Here is a 24,176-nt window from a genome sequence, read left to right on the forward strand (position 1 = left end):
GTTGATTCTATGCGGACTGCAGTTTCAGCGAATCACGAATACAGAACGGATACGGGTACCTTAAATTCATATATTTCTATAGAATTAAACACAAAAAAAAAAGAACTTATAAATTATATGCATATATATATATGTCTATATATATATATATATGTATATAATTATCTGTATTAAAAAAAAGAGAAGAAAAAAAAAAATAATTTTCCATACAATTTAATGAAAAAAATTTGAAAATTTTATTAAAATTTTTAAAAACATATCAAAAATAAATTTAGTGAAATTAACTCATATTTTAATAAAGAAAAAAAAAATCAAAAATTAAAGAAAAAAAAGTTTTATGGTGGAAAAAAAAATATGAAATATAAAATTCAATACACAGAGAAAAAAAAATGGAAAAAAAATTTCAAAATTAATTTCTAGAAAAAACGAAACTAAAAATGAAAATATTTTTTTTTTTTTTTGCTATAAATTGTTTCTTTAATTTAATTTTTAATTTTTTTCTTAATTTTTTTTTATGTAAGAATAGAAAATTATATTGGTAAAAGAAAAAAAAAATAAAATTAAAAAAAAAAAGTAGAAGAAAAATCATTTTTTTTTTTCTTTCTTTCTTTCTTTTTTTTTCATTTGCTATTCGTCACCTTTGGAAAAAAAAGGACTTTCGATTTTTTTCTTCCACCAAGGATTATGCGCGCAAGGACTTTTTTGAAGGAATATGACGATTTTTCGTTTCAAATATAATTTTTTTTTTCGTTTTTTTTTATTTTTTTCATTTTTTTTTTTTATATAAATTTAGATTCAGATTGTGTAATTTACTGTGTAAAACTTTTTTTTCAAAATATTCCAAAATGAAAATTATTTGGTTTTTACACAGTTTCGTTTTAATTTTTTTTTTCATAAAATTTTAATATTATCTAACAAAAAAAAAAAAAAAATTATAGTGCATTGAAAAAATTATTTTAGAAAAAAAAAAATTTTATTTTTTGGATTTGTTAAAAATTAATATTTTAATTTTTATTCGTATAATATAAAACATAAAATTATTTTAAATTGTATAAGAAATTTAAAAAAAAATAAGAAGAAGAATAAGGAAAATAATTTCAATATTTCAATATACGTATATATATGATATATATATATATGTATACAATATATGTATATACATATGTGCATATGTATGTTAATAATCCATATGTAAAAATAAAATATATTACATTTTAAATACATAGAATTAAATACGAAATATGATATTTGTCGATATATACATATATATATATATATTATAGTATATTATAAAAGTATAACATTATGTACGTATATTGAAAGTATAGAAAAGAAAAAAAATATATAAAGTGCAAGTGTTCTTGGGATTGAATCATTAAATCAAAAAAAAAAAAAAAAATAATAATAATTTATAAAAGCTTTTTTTTTTTTATTTAAAAAAGAGAGAAAGAAAATATAAAGTCCTTTACACATAAAAAAATGCCTAACAAATAAAAGCTTTTTCCAAAAAATAAAACAAAACAAAAAAAAAAAAGAAACAAAACAGCAACCATGAAAAACATAAAATGGAAAAACAAAATATAAGCAGAACTAAAAACACAAAATAAAAATTAAAAATTAATTTTTTTTTTTATTTTAAAAGATCAAAAAATTATCATTTACTTTATGAAAACAAAACAGAAAATAAAATAAAATAATAAACATAAATAGTAAAAAGAAAATAAAAAACAAAAACTTCATTTTGCTTTCCAAATAGGGAATAAAGGACATTTTTATATTTTCATATATGAAAAATAAATAGACGTAACGGATATACTCATGGACTTGTAGTACACACAGATAATATTAAAAAAAAAACAAGAAAAACAAAGAGCAAAATGAAATTGAAAAACAAAAAATGGGGAAAAATATTAATAAAATAAATTAGAGGAAAAAAAATAACGAAAATATTTTTTTTTTGCTTATTTTTCCTTTTTTTTTTTTTACTACTAAATTATTTCTCATCCTGTTCCTAATAAAAATTCTTCCTTTTCAATTGAATTATTTATAAAATTTATAATTAAATTATAAAACGAATTGTATTTTTTTTATGAAAACGCTAATAAACTCTAAAAAACGCTATATGTTATAAAAAATAAAAAAAAAAAATAATAAGAAATCAAAGAAAAAAAAATTTGAAGGATATTTACATGCTTTTATGGTTCCAGGAAGAAAAAGAGAAAAGTAAAAAGAAAGGAGCAATTTTTTTTTCTATTCCCAAAATTTGCTTATTTTTACTAGAAGGAAAATTTTAATTTTGCCGTGACATTAAAAATATTGTTTTTTTTTTTTAAATATTTTATTTTAAAACTCCAACTGCATTAGAACATATTTATTACATAAAGTTTTCATTATATACTTTTAAAGAATTTTGAATTTCCTTATGTTTTTATTTTATTTTTATTTATTAATTTGTATAACAAATTTTAAGCTTAAAATCTCTTTTTCTTTTTTAGTATTTGTTAAATTTGTTATGTAATTTTGATTTTTTTTTATTATGATTTTTTATAAAGGCTACTTTTAAAAATTTATAACTGCAAAATTTTTTTAAAGTAATTAATTATTTGTTTGTTTTTTTCTTGAAAAATGATTAATAAAATAATTTTTATTTTGTATAAAATCGAATTTTCCATTAAAAGTTTATTTTACTGACCGAAAATTGTCTAATTTCTTTTTAAAAATTATAATTTTTTTAAATTTTTTTCATAATAATTAATATTTTATTTCATAATTCATTTATTTTTAATTATTTAAATTTTTATTTATTTATTTTTAATTATTTATTTTAATTATTTAAATATCCAATACCTACTTTTTTTATATTGAGTATACATTTTAATTGATTGCAGCAAAATCAAAAAACCCATATTAAAACTCAATAACCTTGCACATTTTACAAGGGATATAAAAATATACTTATAAAGAACCATAATAGCTATATTATTATATAGAACAAAAATCTGTTTTATATATGTATATAACAGAAAAATATTATCCTTTAAATTTTCTAAAGCATAAAATAAAAAAAAAAATAAACATGTGCTTAAAATAATAATAAAAGTGAAAATATTATAAGTTTTATTTTTTTTTTAAATTTCATTTCAAAACTATTATTTAATATAAATCAAAAATTATTTTCTTCTTTTTAGTGCACGATTGAACATATAATTAATTATACAATATAATAAAACAAAAACAAAAAAAAAAACAAAGAATATAAAAACTAAAAACAAAAACATATTATTTGAAAATATATATATATATATATAAATATATATACAACGGTAAAGAAATGTTAATTTATTAAAAAATAGAAGAAAAGAAAATAATAAAAAAAAAAACAAAAGACAAAATAACATTAACAAAACAAATTATAAATTTACATAATTTATATATACTTATATTATACCAGCATATAATTATACAAATCTATATATATAATATACAGTGAATATTGTATAAATTTAAATATTAATAATTAAAAAAATCTATATATATATATATATATGTACATAAATAATAGTAATTATTTTTTTCTAAATATAAAAGAAAAATATTGGTGTAAATTCTATGAATAGAGTGTAAATATTTTAACAAATTACATAAAATAATATGAAATAAAATATATATATATATATATATACATATATTATATGAATATATATAGCTATAAATTAATAAAATTAAATAGTAGCTAAATTAATTTATTAGATAAATCTGTACAAAAATAAAATATAAATATAGTAATAAAAAAAAATAATTTTTAATAAAATTATTTAAGAAAAAATTTAAAAATAAATAATAAAAAAAAAAATAATTAAATTTAAAACACATAAAAATAAATATACATATATATATATATATATATATTTAATAAAATTTTTTTAAGTGCAATCAAGGTGCTTTTTCTATGCTATATGTTTTGATAAAATAAAAAATAAATTAAAATAATTAAAAAAAAAATATTTTAAATATAAATTATTAAAATTAATGCATATATATATATATATATAAATAAAAGAAAATTTAATTTATACATATAAGTTATAATTGGTAATTATATACAAATTTAATTCGAAAACAAAATCAAATAGAATTAAATTAAAATACGCTAGAATTTAGAATAATAGAAAATTGCAAATAAAAAAAAAAACTTTCAATTTAATATTATTTAACATAAAAATTTTAATTTATCCATTTCCATTTATATATATATATATATATATATATACATACACCATCATTACATTATTATGTCATATTACATCATTATATTATATATACATATGCATATATACATACATGTATGTAAATATATTGATAATTTAAATGTAAAATGAATAAATAGAAATGAATAATAAAAAAAATATAAAATTATTTCATTTAATATTTAATTCATTTATGTACATGTATACGGTATTAACATTTTTTACACACTTGCATAAAATATAACAATTTATTAATTTATTTACATATACCTATTCATATATAATTCATTATAAAAAAATAATTTTTACATACACATATATGTACAAATATATTTTCTATTTGGAATAAGTTTTATCGTAAAATTTTATTTTTTGCAGTTCTCATTCAATTTTTCTAACAAATCAGATCTTAAGTCAAAGTAATTTGATGTGTTCTATCATTTCCAATATTGAAATTTTCAAAATTTCTTTTTTTTTTTAAATGATGTTTTTACTTACTCCATTAAATCTGAAAATCAAATAAAATTTAAGGAATAATTTAACGTGTATACAAGCTAAATTCATAAATTCTATTAAACAAATTAATTTTCGAAAATTTCCAATTTTCATATAGCTATTGAATTTTGTTATTTTTATTATTTATATTTAATTCATTAATTAATGAATTATGCGGACTCTTACAGTCATAGAAAAAGTAGAATATAGAAAAATCCTTATCTGCGTATCTTGTATCAAATTTTTGCAATATACTTATCTTAACATTGTCTTGTTTTGGAAATATTTCGGCTTAAAAAGCATTTGTATTGAATTATTTCATGTTATAGAGACAATTTTCATCAAAATTTTTCCGTGTTAGGGAGAGTTTCAATTTATGAAGGTTTTTTGTCAATTAATTCAAAATAAAAATCAAATTCGAAATCGTTTAATTTTAGAAAACGATAAATATTCTAATTATATAATAACTTCTAACACTTGCATAAATACAATGGAACATACTATAAAAAAAAAACAATTATGGTAAATATAAAAAAAAACACCTCCATTCTACTCCTGTTTAAATTTACCCATGACATTCAAATTCAAGTTAATTTTTTTAAGTTAAATGTACCTACCTTAACCTACCTTGTCTACTTAAAAGAACATTGTTAAATAAATATTATATAAGAATTCAAAATAACTATTTTGTATCTCGAATCGCTAAACAATTCAGAATAAATTCAGAAATAAAAAAAGAGAGTAAAAAATATTAAATAACCTACTCACTCAAATTAACATTGACCATAACATTACACTTTCGTTTATTATAAATATTATGATATCTTAATCTACGCATTACTCTTTGATTTTGTGGTAATGGAATTTTATTGTATTCACTTTAGTACTTGTAATCGATTACTTAATATATTTACATATAAATATTCAATTACAATGTTAATGGTATACATAGATGAATATAGTTGAGTAGTATATGGAAGGTCATTTGGAAATTTATTATATATTCTACATACATAATTTATTTATTGTTTCAATTTAATACAAAAATCTATTCTATAATTTAATTTATGTACCGTATATATTGAGAATGAGTAAAAAAAAATTATTTTATATACAAATAATAATAAAACATAAAATTTATTTGTACATATAAAAAAATAATTACAATTTATAAATAATTTTTATTTTTAAAAATTTTATTTATTTAAAATAATATTTATAAATTAATATCGTAATTTTTGTTATTTTTTCTTTATTTTACTAATAATAAAGTGTCATTCGTCAAACGTATTTTTTTTAAATTTGTACGCATAATAAAGATAAACCAAAAAATCGCATCCAACTTATAAGTACTTTCTTAATGGTTATTTATAAAATATTATAACTGCATAAAATATATGTAAAATTGTATTTTGAAACTATATATATATATATATATATATGTATATATTTATATAGAATTTAATTAACTTAAAAAATAAAATTTAAATTATCAAAAAAATTCTTAATGATTAAAATTAATAATCATAATAATAATTAAACGTATTATTGGAGTAAATTATAAATATTCATCTAAAAATAATTTGCAATCATTGTTTATTCTGCTAACTACAGCGAAATACGCAACTTTTATATCGAACCAACGGTAAGTTTATGAAATGAAAATTTATAATTAAATTTTTAATTAAAAGAAAATTAAAGAATTTGTTTTATTTTTCAAAGAAATTTTTTATTATAATCTTTTTTACACTAAATAATCTTGTTATTTATACAAAAATTTTAATTAATATTAAAAATCAGTCTTAATACTTCTGGAATTATTGAATGGGGATGAATTTTTTTTCAAAATGTACCTATAGATATAAACGTAAATATATTGGTATGAAATCATTGAAGAATGACTAACTCAAGTATGTATCAAAATCATAATAAATAATTTTGGAGAATTATTTTATAAGCAAAGTTTAAGAATGCGATTATGAATGATTGAAAAGTATAACACAATAGCTTACTTTCAAAAAATATTAATAATAAGAAAGCCTGAATGCATAAATCAGATCAAATTAAATTTTAAGATTTTAAGACAATTCAAAAATAATTTCAAGGACATTTTCAAAAATTTTGAACAATTATTTAAAATTTTTTCATATAGTTATAGAAAATTAATTATTTTTAAAAAAAATTTCAACGAAACTAATGTATTGTAACATTAAGGCATCGGTCCTTTAACCGAAAGGCCTAGAGGTTCAAATCCCGGTCAGGTCACTATTAAAATTATATTAAATATTATAGCTTAATATACAATACTACAAGTAATTTTCATATATTCATAATATTCGATATTAAAAACTAAAAAAAAATAAACAGTAAATATTAATAAATTTAAATATTTAATACGAAATGAAAAAAACCTGCAACAGACTAGTCACCTATAATGTCAAAACTTTATGACGCAATGAAACTGAGGCATGAGTATCTGTGATATCATGCACTATAGTCTTATTTTCCCCCTACGAGTGAAGAATGAAATCAATTCAAATTTGAACTATTTGCAAAATTTAAAGAAAATTAAAATTCACAATATAATTAAAAATAAATTTGATAATATTTTGTATTTTATTATCATTTAATTAAAATCTTTATGTAACTTTCTTTTACCAAATAAAGTCAAATATTTTCATAGAAAAAAACAAAATCTAATTGAATTGGTAAAAAACTTGACAAATTTTGATATGTCTGTATTTATGATTTTCTTGTATTTATGAAATCTCGAAAAAAAATTTCTTTAAACTAAATAAAGATATACTTAAACACATTTACGTTATGCGATAAATTTTAAATGGAAATTAAAACAAATTAAATATAACATGTAACATTTATTTATAGTGTTATTTGTAATACTTGTGCGTATAATCTATTTAAATAAAACCATAATACGACAACATAATAAAAGAATAAGGCGGATTAGCTATTTATTTTTTATTTTTGTAAAATTTTGTTTATGTTTTTAAAAAAAGTTCAGCTAAATATTGAAAAAGTCCACTTTTTTATAGTTAAAATATTTTGCATTAATTTTAAATTTGAATTAATTCAAAATTTTATGTGACTACTTATTTTATGTGGTGAGATAAATAGAAACGTACTTGTCAAAAAACACAGCACAATTCTGAAAATTGCATACTTATAGGGATTTTTTTTTTAAATTTTGTATTTAATCTGTAATACACTATTATTAAATTACGCTTTGTTTTTCAACTTTCTGGGCCAATTATAGTATAATTGAAATTTAATTATAAAATCTGAAGAATACCATACATTAATTAAAAAAAAAATAATTTTTATATAACATTTGCAATACTTAATTTTTAGCTTTTACGTAATTTGCATTCTAAATTCAAAATAAACAAAATTGTCCTGAAAAATAAATTAAGTAAAAAAAAAGATTTTTTTCTAAAATACTTCTATAAATTTTTATAAAACAAGTCAAAGAAAAATAAACTGATGTCCTTTTTAACACTCTTTTTTCAAAAAAAAAAATATATATGACATAAGTATATTAATTTAGTGTATAGCCTCATATATATACGAGCGGTTATGACAATATAGGTGATTACACACATATATACACATATACATTTGTAATAAATGTAATGTATTTATATATACATGAGTAATAAAAGCTTTCTTTTATAACAAAATATTCCTATAATATTGAGTTGATTTAAAAATTCGAATAGATTATCTATATGAGAAGAGAAAAACTAGAAAAAAAAAAGCTGACAATAATTTTTTAATTGAAGGTAATACCAAAAGTTTTTACATTATGGTATATAAAATGAATATGGAGAAAAATTTTTCGTTCTCCTCTTTAATAGCATAATCGTGACTACATGTATATGTGTAAAATGTAATAAAAAGCTTTCTGTTCCTAAAATGTTGTATTGACTATTTATTTTTCCTTTAATGATTTTTATATATTATGCTATTCTTTTTGTTTTAATTTTCATTCCTATATAAATTTTTGCTATATAATTAATAGTTTCCTTTCTTATATATTATTTTAATTTATAATTATTATAAAATACTGTATTTACTACATATAAAGGGCACACTCATTTATGTGAAATTTTAATTTTAATTTTAAATTTCTTAAAATGTAAGCTAATGAATATATTAATTGAAAATGCAAATTTTATTTGAATATATTCAAAATTATTGGTATACTTAACAAAAATTTTTATATTATATAGAAAAATTTGTAATACTAGATAATATAATTTATCTTCCCCTTGAAAAAAATTATAATATAATATAATGGTATATAATATTATGTTAAATATATAACCATGTAGTTTTTCCAAGTATATCCATACAAATTATTTATTTTTTTGGAAAATTTTGAATTGATTTTTTTTTTGGAAAAATGGAATTTTGAAGAGCTTTTTTTAATTTTTATTTTAACTGGATTTTCTTATTTTTATTATGTTTTTCATCCCATATATATAGGGCTTTTTACTAAAGAAAAAAATAACAAAAAACACAAATGAAATTAAAAAATATAGAAAATTAAAGCAGAATTTTTTCCTTTCAATTTTTTTTCAATTTATTACTTTCTATATTGATTTCGATTATACTCGTAGAGTATATCATTAATTAACAATATATTCTTTGAATTGAAATTAATTTTATGAATAATATAAAAATATCTGCAATAATACAAAAAAAAAAAACAAAATTAATATTAAAATTAATTTCTTAATATTTTTTATTCAAATGAGAAATAGGAAAATTTTCAAAATAAAATATTCAATTGAAAATGAGAATATATTTAGAAAATTTAATTATGAACAAGAGTTATGTGTCATAATTATTGTACTTTTAATATTCATATAAGAATATATATGCAAGTATATGCTAATCTATTTAGAAGTACATATGTGTAAATATTTATATATAAGAAATATAATATGAAAAAAACTGAAATAACTGAAAATTCAGTTATAAGACAAATTATACTTTAAAAAATACTTAATAATATCCTTTCAGTTCATATAATATATCCTTTTTTGATTCGTTTTTCTTTTTGCTTTTGCATTTTTATTGCTTTCTTTCTTTTTATTTTTTTGTTACTTGTTTTTATTGTTTCATTCTGCAATGACGTGGTTTAGTTTTATTATGTTCTGTTTTTTTTCTTTTGCTTTACTTTTACTTATATTTCGTTATTTTGTATTTCATGCATTCTGTGACATATTAAATACTTTTACATATTAAATATATTTCTGCATATGTTAACATTTTTATATATCAGATAATTCATGTTTGATTTAAATATATATACAATATATATGTATGCATATGTATATGGCTATATTATTCTTAAATATGACGTCCAATTTTTAATTTTTTCACTTTATTTAAATTTTTGCTTTTGCAATTGGAAAAATTAAAAAATATTAAGTAAATGGGAGAGGAAAAATACAACACGAGAAATGCAAAAATCCAATAAAATAAATAAACAAAAAAAAAATTTATTTAAATTTAGAGTTATTTGCTTGTTTCGCAATAATATATAAGTATTAATTTTTTTGTATAAAACAGAGAACAGAGAAAAAATATTAAAAAAAACTTCAATGTTGAAAAATTCTTACATTTTAAAAAAAAATTTTTTTTACATAACATAACAATGTATTTAAGTTGAATGAGAAATAAGCAAGAATTTATAAAGAATAAATTAATATAATATTATACATGCATATGTATATATACATATAGTATATATACTTATTATAACGTATATAATGTATATATAATGAATATTTGTTTCATTATTATAAAAATTTATATAATGGAAAATGAAAAGCTAAAAAATTTAACATGCAATATATGTTGACATGTATGCTAGTATGTATGTGTTATACACAATACATATATATACATATGTAAGTATGTATGTATGTATGTATATATGTACTTTTTATAATAAAGTTTATAATATTTTGTTATTTCATTTTCTTTTGATTTTGGTTTTATTTAAAAAGGAACAAGTAAGGTCATACGCAAATTGTATATTTATCGATTATTTTAGAAAAAAAATTTTTTTATATTTTTCTTGTTGTTGTTTTTTCTTTTTGTTTTTTTTTTATTATTATATACCTACTCTAGTTGTTTTTTTCTCTTTGCTTTTTTTATTAATTTTTTCTATTGTAAACATATCAATTTGTATTTATGTATGTGTGTATATTTAATGTACATACATACATATATGTATGTAAATGTTAAAATTTATGTTTCAGGAAGAAATAGTTTTAATTTTTTTTTTTTTTTTGGTTCTTTTTTTTTATTTTAAAATTTTATCGTATCGTGTGTTAATTTTTTCTTTTTGTTTTTTGGTTTTGTTTTCCTTTTTTGTGGTCGTGGTACTTCTATATAATAATTAAAGAATTGCGAAAAAAAAAAGAAGATGGAATTAATAAAATAAATTTTTCCTATAAAGCAACTTTATAATAACCGAAGAAAGAAAGAAAAAACAAAAAAAAAAAACAAAATTGTTTTTCTCTTACTTGTTCTTTTTGTTTTTGATTTTAAATTACCATTTATTCAGTAAAACAATATGTATATATATATATATATAAATGAGTTCAGTATCGCATTATGTAAAAAATGTACATAATATGTGTGGCGCCATTATTCTACAAATTTTATTGCCAATATATTCTATATTTAGCAAAAATTTTTAAAAATTCTCGTCATTTTAATCAATAGATTTCGTATTTATTTCAATTAGATTTAAATTTTAATTAGAAAAATTTAATTTCAAAATTCATTTAATTCAATATTTTTAATTTATTTTATTTAATATTAATTAAAAAATTAATTGTAGAATTTGTTTTTAAATTGCACATTGAAAAAATCACAATTCTATTGAAAAATTTCTATAATTATTTATTTGTTTAAATATAATTTATATTGGTAATACGAGTATGCCTAAGATGAAAACATGTTTAGAATTTTATTATTAAATTTTATTTAATAAAAAAATAAGAGTAAACATTATTTTGGGCCACCACAATTCCTGAAATCTGAACTTTTAATTAAAATTCCAATTTATTTAGTAAAAATTTATTGATTTCAGTATATAGAAGTTGTTTTTAATATTCTATAAAAAATTGTATAAAATTGTATAACGCTTGCAATAATCACAAAATTAAAGCAATTTCTCATTGTATCGATTCAATGTTATATACGGTTCCTTTTCTATATGCACTTTATTCTTTAGACAGAATTTAAAGTAAAAATTTTATTATAATATTTGTATTTGAATAAAAATTTTAAATTAATTTTTAATTCGCCAATTTAATTTTATATTTAAAGAAAATAATCAAAAATTATTTTTAGTTTTAAATTTTTTGTTTTAAATTTTCCAGTAAAACTCTTGAGAATTTTACTAATAGAAAATTTTTAGTGTATGAAAATTCTATTACTGCTATAACCAATAATAAGAAAACTTATTTTTAAAGGACAAACAAAAATAATATTATTTTTTTTCCATTTTAGTTTTTTTATTAAAGTTGCTATTTTATATATGTATGTATATATGCGGGGTTTGTGTTTGTACATTTTTATATAAGGACAAAAATTATTAATTTTTTTTTCTCTTTCATTTTTTTTTCATTTTTCATTTTTCTTTTTTTATTTTGTTTTATTTTATAAAATAATATAAAAAAAATATTATAGTATTTCTTTTATTACCATTTTTCTTTGTACAATAAAAAAGGAGAAAAAATGAAAAAAATCAAATTCTTAGAGGGTATACACAGAGAGAAATTTAAAGAATGAGGCGAATCTGTTAAAGGAAATTATTCCTATATATTCTTATATATTTATATATACGCACATGTATATATTCACATAAATATTTAATATATAGCTACGCACAATTATGCACTATCAAATGTATATAACAGTGTATTTAAAAAGTACACATATACACACACATTATATTGTGTTCTTCTTGAGCACAAAACAAAATATTTTGTTATATTTTCTTTTTCATTCTGTTTATTTATTTGTTTTGATTGTTATGTTTTTTGTTTTTTTTTTTGTATAGATGACATAATGCTAATAAAAAAGGAAAAAATAATAATAACAAAACATATTATTATGAAGTTAAAAAAAAAAAATTCAATATAAAAAGCTGTTATTACTGTTTTTTTTTTCGCTCGAAACGATAAATATAATAAAAAAAAAAAACAAAATGTATCAAAAAAAAAAGGAGTTCAAAAAAAAGGATAATAGAATTTTGAGATATTATTTTTTATGTTTTTTTTTTGTTTTTCATTTTTATTATTTCTTTTTTGTTGAATAGATGCAATGAACATTATAAAATAATCGTATTTAAGTCTTGTAATAATAATATGAGTATTTTACTTAGATTATAATAAAATCATATATGTGAATGTGTCACATATCTAATTTTAGCTTGAATTCATATAAAATTTTAAATTTTATTAAAAATACAATATTTATAGTTGTTGAGTCATTGATTTTTTTTTTGATTCATATGAAGATTGTAGTATAGAATTTTAAATTTAATATTTTGTTATAATTTGAAAAAGAAGAAAAAAATTTAGATATGACAAGCATTTAATTAATCAAGTGTATTGAATATTAGGCTGATAATAAAGCATTTAAAATATTTTCTATTTCAAATCTATAATCGGAATATGGGATACAATAATTTCGTATATGCGTTCTATATTTAATTAAAATGCTAATCTAATGAAAATTACGATTTTTTTTTGTGCAGAATTCAATAAAATAGGTTGACTTTTCATTAATTTCTATATTGTAAAATTATAAATTTAACTAAGCGATCCGCTAAAAGTATGCAATCGTTAGCATTTTTGTATAAAAATTACATAACCGTTTTAATAAATGGAAGCCTAAATTGTATAATAAAAAAACTACAATGAAAACTATTTTTTAAAAATATGTAAAATATTAAATTAAAATAATTGTTCTAGAACTTTGGATCATATATGAAGCATAATACTGATTTTACCTAATTTTTAGTTCTATTTTTTCTTTTATGAAAATTTAGGTTTAAATTCAATTAAGCTGATGATTTTTCAATAATAGCTATCTATTATTTTATATGGCAATTTACATTATTTTAAAATTTTGTTAAAGATGATTACTATTTGCCCCTAAACGTATGCAATTTTTTTTCTTTTTCTTTAGAGTTTTATTCAAATAATGAATTAAACAGCATTCGTTTATTGCAAATTTAATCTTAAAAAACTTATTTTATAATCTATAATTCTTAAAGAACATTTTAGATTCATATACGTATGTAATATATTTTTATTTTTTGTAAGTGTACATTTAATATCTCTAATTAAATAATGATGTTCTATATACATTTTGTGTAGGCATATTTGTAATAACTCTAATTAAGTAAAGATGTTCAGGTATATTAAATATCTTTTCACCTGATATATATCTATAAACATAAAAATATGTATATATACATATACATATTTATATATTTACAAATATTAAATATACAAAATATACAAAATATTTTTCAACGGAAATTTGAATTATTTCCTGAATATTAAAAATTGTTTTTTTCATAATTTTTATTACAAGGTCACGCATTGAAATTGAATATAATATGGGAAATTAATTTTTTTTTTGACATATTTTGACATAGATATTATATGTGTGTGATATGTTTGCATATTTACAATGTATATTTTGTCGCACGTTTGAAAATTTGTCACTTTCAAATTTTTAATTATAATTTACATGAAATATATGAAAAAAATTGCAAAACATGTATTCTCAAATAGAAGACAGCAAATTTAGTTAAATTAGTGACAGCCATCAGAAATTAAAAAATTTTTAATAAATATTTTTGTTTCCTACTGGTATTGCTTTATTTTACTTTAAATTCTCTGACTAATTATTCAAATATTAGTTTATACTTAAAATTTCAAACAATGGCTTACAAATATTATTTTAAACTTTAAAATTTTGAAGCCGTATAAAAAATAATTTTTCATGTTAAAACTTTTCTATTTCAGAATTTTATTTATGATTTTTCTATTGCTTTTAAATCCAAATGGTGGTAATATAAATTCAACCATCTTTTTACTCATTTTTTTTTTAATTAAAATAAAGATTTTTATATAAATCGTATAAAAAATCGTAAAGTGAAAATCTATTGTCGCCATATTATGTCCATTAGCAATCTCTTTGTAGTGGTGTCAAAGATAATGAACAAAACCCTTCTAGCGAATTATCTTATAACAAAAGGAGCTAATTTTTGTTCCGACTTTTGTTTTTTTGTTTTTGTTGTTAAGAACGACGTAATATTTATGTGTTTATGTTTATATAAAATAAATTTAAACGAAAGAGGATTTATAGAGAGAAAAAATTAAAACATAATATTGGTATATATTCGAAGGCATATAATTATGTGAAGTATAGTATAAATGTATGTTCAGAAATGAATTATAATTTATACTTTGATCTTAAATTTACCAAATAGTTGAACATAAATGTAAATTGAACTCAGTTATTTATGTAAATGAATATTTAAAGCAAGCAACAAACCATTAATGGAGTTTTCAATGAAATTTATAAAAATTAATCTAATATGGGTCTGAATATGTTCTAACTTGAAATATACTGATAAAGACTAACAAAACTTTCAATTCACATATTGTATATTGTTTTCATTGTTTTGTGCCAGTTTTATTCTCGCGGTTTGTGCTTAAATATATCCGGGTCTTTCTAGTTTCCTCTTACCTTGCTTGTTCTATTCAAGATCTATTGAAGAACACCTACACCTTTTACAGAATGGAAATTTCCCTGCCATATTCAAGGAATCATGCGAGTGCATGGTAATCTGGCTTGTTAAGTTAATTTCAGCAATCATTTTGTCGTTGCGTAGTTTGTGCGTAAACCAATGATATCAACTTTTGTTTTATACATATGCATTATATATTATATGTAATTACATTTTAAGTATGTATAAATTAAAAATAAAATTTAAGTTCATGGCATAATTAAATATTAACTAATGAACTATTATTCAAAGAATTCTTCAGTATACAGGAATAGTGTTTCTATATACACAAATCACGTATACATGTATACGAAAATTATGCAAGTGCTAGGATTCTATAAAATTATTTGTAATGAAATAAAAAGTTGTTTTAATCATTATAATTGCATAATATACATACATGTGGTTACCTATAAATTGCAATTAAATATCGGTGAATACAATGAATTTCATATAAATCTTAAAAAATTTTTAACATCTTTTATATATTTACGAATTTCATCAATACAATATATTATTTAATAATCTGAAAATGTTATTAAACATGTTTATTTCTAATAACTTGTATACCATAACGACTATAACACATATATAGATAATATACAATATATTTTCCTATAAGCATATATTAAACATTAGTAGACAGGGGAACACGTGCAGAAGATGATATTGCTACACACATAAAATTAAATTAACAAATAGTGTAAAAAAAATATATATATATACGAGAATGTATATATATGAGTATGTGTAAAATACCAACTGATATTAAAATCTAAAAGATATCTAAAACGAAAATAATAAAAATAACAAGAAAAAAAAAAAATGTTTTTTTTTGCTTGAAGCTAAACGCTATGGAATTTATTTTTCAGAAAAAATATTTATCCTTTCAATGAAAAAATAAATATAGAAATAATATTATATTTAGTATAAAATTATTTTGAATTTAACTTTTTTAAATATTTATTTTGAAATTATTTATTCAAATATAGGAACTTTTATGTAATTATATGGTAATGGAGCATAAAAAATTTTTACATAAATATATTACTTAGATTTTACATTACTCTATGTTTTAAAAGAATTCATAAAGTAGAAAATTTATGACATGCATATTTCTTTATTATATACCATTTTATATAAAAGATCTAAATATAATATTTATTTCTTCGTAGATTTTAATTTTTTTGTAGCAAATTTATTTTTAAGTATATACAATATTGTATATAGCAAAATGATATTCAGGTTTTTGTAATAGTAAAAATTTTCATGTAATCTATTCTCTTTAATAATTTTATATATTGGATTAATTAAATAAAAAACTTATTTAAATTTTTGTTCAATTAAATATTTTTTCAAAAATTATCAATAATCAGAAATTATTGCAATATTTATTCATAAACTTTCAGATTTATTGCACATGTTCTTATAAAATTTAAAATTTAATTGAACATTTAATTATGTTAGTCGGAGAAAAGCCCTATTTTTCTACAGCACTCCCATAAATAATAAATATTAAATAATTAATTGTATAGTATGCAATTGAATTAAAATATTGAGATAAATTTTGAGTTGGAAAATTGCGTTATGGACTATTAAAATTTAACAAATTTTTTCTCTCTCATATAGATACGTAGAAGACAGAAGAATTTGACTTATTTCTATTAAGAAAATGTAATTAATCAACAACCATTTATTGTCGCAACACTGTGGCGCCTTATTACAATTGAGATACCAAAAACACTTACGTATAACAATAACTATCCCCTTTTTTAAATTTTTTATTTTGAATAAATTTTTTATAAATAATTTGTTCAAACAGCTTCATTAAATACAGTCTTTTTATTTTTATATTATTATTTTAATTCCTGTTGACCAAGAGAATGAATTTTTTTTCTTAGTTAAGAATTATAAATAAATAAAAAAATATGTCATGAGGGCTATTTAAAATAGAAAATTTTCCCAGCATGAGCATAATAATATACAGTATTGTTATATGTATAACAGTAGAAAAAAAAATTTCTATTATATACAGATTTTTCTATTTTTGGAAAATATTCATGATTATTACAAAATTTACGTATAAGCTATATGGCAAAATGAAGCTTGTGTATTAAATGATCAAAACAATATTATGAGCAATAAAAAAATTATTTTATAATTTTTATGCTATACTTATGTATATAGACAAAATGCATACATGTATGAATAAATTTTTTTCTTTTATAAAACTAACCTATTCTGGCCCTAATTTTTAAAATATATGAGTGCAGTATACAAGAACTAATTTATATAAATTTAATAAGAAATGTACATACACGTAAACATATATTTTACGTTCTATACATTTTACATTTATATTATTATAATTTTTTTTTTTAAAGTTTTTACAGTTCAATCGTCAAGGATTTGCTATAAAAAATTTTAATATAATAATAAAATTTTATTATAATATTATAAAAAATGCATGTTTGTATGTGTAAAATATGTATATTATAAATATTGAGCTTACGTTGCATATACTGAGTGTTTCCATTCTTTTGACCGTAGTAAATATGGTAAAATAAATAATCTTATACAAATTTTTTAAATTGTAGCTCGGTCCCATTATTTTTACTTTTTTACTTTAATAACTGCAATTAAAATTTTAAATTTATTGCTCTCTAATATTTAAATAATTTAAATTTTATTAAGTTTTCAAAGTAAGGTCCATGGAAATTTACAATTTCTTACTTTGAGTGTAACAAACCTTGAATATTTGCTTGTATAATTGCATAAGAAAGGAACCATTAATTTTTTCTGTGAAATTTTTTTTTATATTAATCTTCACGTATACTTTAATTATAATCCGATTTTTGAATTATTTATATATAAGAAGAAATGAAGAAAATAATAAATAAACGAAAATTATTTAAAAAAAATCAATATACAAGAACAAAAACAGAATTCCGGAGCCGTAAAGAATTTAATATATCAATTTAAAGGTCAGCTTGCTTACAAGGAATCTAATCGTACTAATATTAGAGAGATCTAACATATTATTATGTCAGTAAAGAAAAATTAACAATATTCTGTTAACTTAACAAAAAATTCTGTTAGAGAACTCCTTCTTCTAATCTTTTAATATAATGTTTAATCTTACACTTGAATAAAGTTGTGAAAATTTGAAAAAAGTAGAATAGTCAAAATTAACACAAGGTTCTTACTAGCTTGTTACAAAAAGCGGACACACTTACTATATACAATATAATATTCAAATACGAAATAGCGGATAGTGTATTGGTTTAATTACAGACTTATATGAATTTATTTATAAATATATATCTATATATGTATATTTAAGATATCAGGAACTAAATAAAGGTGTTTGTATTTAAACGGTTCAGTTCATTTAGCTACCCTAATTCATTATTTCTTTGCCTTTTTTTTCTATTTTTAATAATATACGTAGATCCTTTTATATACTTCAATATTCTTTTATTTTCACTAATCTTAATTATTTCTCCGGTACAATGCTATCCAATAAAATATTTTTATTAAAGAGGGGGGAAAAGGAAAATAAAACTTAGAGAAAATTTTCGTGTACCTTACATATTTTCACGATTAAATCTATCCTTATAGCTACCTAAAATGTATATAAAATTATAGGGTCATATATATATTATAATAATGATCATATAATAATACTCAATAAAAGGGAATATTCCCTAATATACTTATAAAATAAATACATGCACATCTTTACATAAATGCTTTCGTGTTTACTTATCTGATATATTAAAAAATAAAAAAGCAAAAAACAAAAAAGGTTATTGCGGGGAAAATATGTAAATAAGTGGTTTTCATAATTATTTGTATTTTTAATAATGTTTTCAAAGAGGTTAGGTTATTTAATTTATGTATTAGTATATTATTAATATATTTATTGAAAATAATTTTATTTTGGAGAATTTCATTTTTATATAAGTAAACCTAAGAAAATATTCAAATTATTTTAGTGTAAATTTTCCAAGATTTAAGAATTTTCTTTTAATTAAAAAAACGTAGGCCTCGAATCGTAATTATTAATGTGACTTTAATATTACATTTGTATATAGAATATGGGAGACGAAAATTGTCAACAAAGTCATAGTTGAAGCGTCAAATTAAGAAATGACACTCTAAGTTGAGAAAAATTATTTTTTTCGCAAAAAATTCCTTCCCTTATTTTAACTGAAAATCTACAAATTAAATTTACATAATAAATATTTGGCTCCTTTTAAAGGAAGGTTAACTATACAACATACACGAAATCAGTGTTGCTTATAACAAATAAATGAATAATGTCTGTACTAATATGATAAACGTTAATAATGGCAGGCTCTAAAACTCAAATATTTGACTTATTGATCAACAGTAATAAAATTAAATTGAAATCAAATAATCATTTAAGTAAGAAATTGGGTAAATAGAAAAAAATTACCCTTAATTACATAGATACAAGAAAAATGTATGTTTATAATTGCTATTTCAATATATTTATTTGAAATGCCTGTGAGATACTTAAATTTTTTAAAAGGTTAGCTTTGAAGTAAAAATTTTCGCATACAACTTTTATTTTTTATCGTACAAGAATAATTATTCAGACAATTTTATTCCGAATTAATTACTATTTTATCGACCGAATTGCATGCTATAAAATACGGGTTACTATAGCACTAAATTTTACATTTGCTATTTTACTTATCAGGAAATATAGTATTTTTAGAAAGATGTCAGACTTTATGTTTGTTTTTGCGCAAAGCTTAGCCAAATTAAATGAAAATTTTCATTTGTGTTTATTTTAGAGTTACATAATAAATCAGGCGATTGTATTTAATGTATCGGATCTCCACAATTGAATTTCAGAACATTTACAAAATGTAGATTTCTACTAATAATGTAATATACATTTTTGGGCTCACATAATGTATTACCCATCGTAACTTTAAAAAAAACTGCCACAATCTCAGTTCACTTTAACACGTTCCCTGTCCCAATACAAAAATGCAAAATTGACCGACAAGTCAAACAGGGTTTTTAAATAATTTGTTTTTTTTGTAGTCATATAGGATAGCACGTCCAGTGCAGAATCTGTACAGTTCCGTTACGTCCAGTCGAATAATTTGCTTTAGAAGTTTCATACACCCCCTAACGCACATATGGCTCAGGAACGTATCAGTGCTTATCAAAGGCACGTTTCCTAAACCATATGTGGCTCAGCGGACAAGGAACGTGTTAAAAATCTTCATTCTTTGGTGGCCCCTAACTGATTAAAAGAAATAGTTTTTAAAAAAGTTAAAATCTTTTAAATAAAAGCTACGATTTAAAACATCAAACTCAAATAAATTAAGCCCAATTATTTTATTTCCTAATTTTCTTTAAATTACGCAAAATTTTTATCATAATTTTGTCGCATAATAGCAATTGCATTTATTATCTTTAAATGATTCTTATAGTCGATATGAATAATCGATTTATATAATTCGATTCTACATAATTTTGAAAAATATTGAAAATCGAATTGAAATTAAACTCAAAAATTTTTCATTATAACAATGAACTTTTTGGATAAAAAAAATTACTTTACATATATATATATGGTGAATACTCTTATATGCTTGTGCAAGCTTGTTACCCTATGGTAATTATATACAGATACATATACATATACTTTATATTTATAATTATTATTATAAAGCCAAGCATTCTCACATATTTTGTTGTTGACAATAAATAATGTAAGGACACATACAAATTAAACTCATTTAAATAAAAAAAAAAAATAGGAAAATTTTAAGTTGTTTTCTTCTGCAGTAAAGGATAATAAAAAATACGATAAAGAAAAAATGCAAAAAAAAAAACTTTTTGACGCCTATATGTTTAATATTCAGATATAAATGGCAATTATTAATAAAATATGGAATTTTTTCTGTAACAAATATTATGAAATTAATATTTTAAAAGTTTATTTTATAAATCCAGAAATAAGTATATACACGTATACATGTACATATGTGAACAAGTATATTTATATCAGAATATACTTTATAATTTTTATTTATCACCTTTTTTTCATATTAAAATCAATTTTTTTATGCATTGTTGTATATTATATATGTAAAATGCATAAATTAATCGCATGAAATGCATTTTTATTTTTATATACATATAATTTTCTCTTCTCTCTTTTCTTTGTTTTTGTTTTGTTGAATTATAAATTCCTTTTATACGAGAAGGGTTTTTCTTTTACAACATATGTTTTAATTACGAGTATATAGCAAATAAATTAACATTTTTAAGTTCATAATATTCTGATATACGCATATATATGTATATTACGTTAATATAATATATAATATATGTGTTATATACTTATATAATATCTAAATATAATACATAACATTAACTTTAGCCTTCAAAAATAACTAAAATAGGTTTTGATGTTCGTGAATAAACCTAATAATATCCTATAATAATCGATAAAAAGTCAGGCGAAAAAAAATGAATTCTTTTACAAAATACTTATGCATATATACATTTATATAGAGACAACAATATGTTATATACGTATAAGAAAAAAAAAATTTGCTCTACAATAAAAAAAATAAGGATAAAATATTAAATAAAATATTACAATCTAACAAAAAAAAAACAAATTTCCTATGTAGAAAAAAAAACACTGGTTTATACGAGTAAAACGTAGAGTCGCCTAGATTGCATGTTCACTTTGAACATTTTAAACCATAATATTATTTTAGTTTTTTCGTTTTCTATAATTTTATTGTTCTTTTTTTTTTTTGTGATTTAAACATGCAATTTATTCTTATACTATACATTCATATATATTTATATATATATATATATATATATATATATATGGTTAATATATTGGCGAATATATCGCCACGCTATATACTGATGGATCAATAATTCGCGCTCATTTTGATTTAAAGTTCACCATTTAAATTATTTAAAAACGAAACAACAACAACAACAAAAAAATACTAACCCCCTTAAAGGAAAAATATAGAGCAATTCTGTTTCCTTTTTTGATTTATTTTTTTTTTCCTCTTTTTTTTTTTTGTTTATTTTTATTCAACTTCTAGGAAACAAAAAAGAACAAAAAATAGCAACAGCAATATTTCATTTTAAAAATAATTTTAATATAAAATAAATACAAAAAAACAAAACAAAAAGAAAAAAATTGAATACTGTAAAAATAAAACATTTATTGCAGTAAAACTATGGGATATGAAGTTTTTTATGAGTTTATGTGTAAATGTTGCATTCGTTGTATCGATTTAACTAGAGTAATTTTTTTTTTTTCTGTAGTGTTATTTGTTTTATTTTTGTGGTTGGTTTTCCATAATATTTTCTTTTTTCTTTTCTTTTGTAAAATTTAAACTTTAAATATTGTTATTTTTTAAAACGGAAACGAATTAGTATTCTACATGCATAACAGTGATTTATGTAAAAAAGATTTGAAAGGTGTATACAATAGTTAGTCAGAGAATATTATAGAGATATAGAAGAAATTACTAATTGTATATAATTATATTTTTTAATAATTCCTATTATTAAGGACTAAGTTTTCGGAAAGGAAAAATTATCATTTTATACTTAAAATGTTACTGTCTTTAAGTTAGGTCTTGCAGTTATGTAGTTATAAAAAATGGAATATATTTTCCTAATATTTAGGTTGTGAAACTACTATAAGGAATCTAGTTTAATTTTTTGAGGCAATAACTCGGGAAGTTAAAATATCCGAAAACTGATCGCTTCTAAATTTAAATTTGACTATTTATTCAGCTCTAGTTTTCAATTTTTAACTTTCAATTTTAATGGAATTATTTTGTTAATATTTCATTAAAATATTATTCGAAATCGTATTACAAATTATTATAATAAAATCAGTTTTATTAATTATAGTTCGGAAAAAAATATTCCACTTTTGTTTTACGGAATCGACATCCAAAGACATCCCAAATTATATAGCTTTTGAAAGCCTTATCATTGGCACACAGATACAATAATATTTGACAATTTCCAATGACAATGCTCACGTTACAATTTTTTCGATTTCTTTTCACTGTTGTGCAAATATCTAGCTCATTTATATAACTGTTTGGTTTAAAATAACATAACGGACACACCACGATTCTATTTCGCCAATCGTAATTGGAAATAAGTAATCGTAATTTAGAAATTAAAATTTTGGAACCAAAATCTAAAAAATCGAGTTAGTTTCAATCTTTTTCTAATAATCAAAGTAGTTATGTAACAAATATGCCTTCAAGTTATTCAAGTTTAATGCTATTCATACATGTTCGACAAACATGCAATAATTTTTTAAATTTTTTATTCAATTTATCTTGTAATTAATTAATTATTGGTCTATGATAATTATTTTATTTGTACATGGGTATAAAAACATTTTTTGCATTGCAGATACAAAAGTTTTGTATGTATTTTAAATTATTCTTAAATTAACTATAATTTTTTTTTGCATATTTTCCTCATTAAAATTCTATAAACACATGACGATTATATTTATAAAT

General features: G+C 19.5%; 1 protein-coding gene across 50 annotated transcripts in view; it reads left to right on the forward strand.

Annotated features, from left to right (window-relative positions):
- Nucleotides 1-24,176, forward strand: part of LOC129612666 (sodium channel protein para) — a 156,579-nt gene continuing 132,403 nt past the window's right edge. For 33 of the 50 annotated variants that reach the window (XM_055526376.1, XM_055526384.1, XM_055526390.1 and 30 more), the window contains exons 1-2: nt 3,941-4,092; nt 6,201-6,387. The gene's annotated coding sequence lies outside the window, so the exon portion shown is untranslated. Of the gene's footprint in view, nt 56-3,188; nt 3,324-3,940; nt 4,093-6,200; nt 6,388-24,176 lie in introns of those variants that run through there. The other 17 variants (XM_055526383.1, XM_055526396.1, XM_055526388.1 and 14 more) reach the window with 2 other exon arrangements.

The sequence above is a fragment of the Condylostylus longicornis genome, unplaced genomic scaffold, assembly GCF_029603195.1.
Source record: "Condylostylus longicornis isolate FDR11 unplaced genomic scaffold, ASM2960319v2 ptg000075l, whole genome shotgun sequence".
NCBI classification, from domain to species: Eukaryota; Metazoa; Arthropoda; class Insecta; order Diptera; family Dolichopodidae; genus Condylostylus; species Condylostylus longicornis.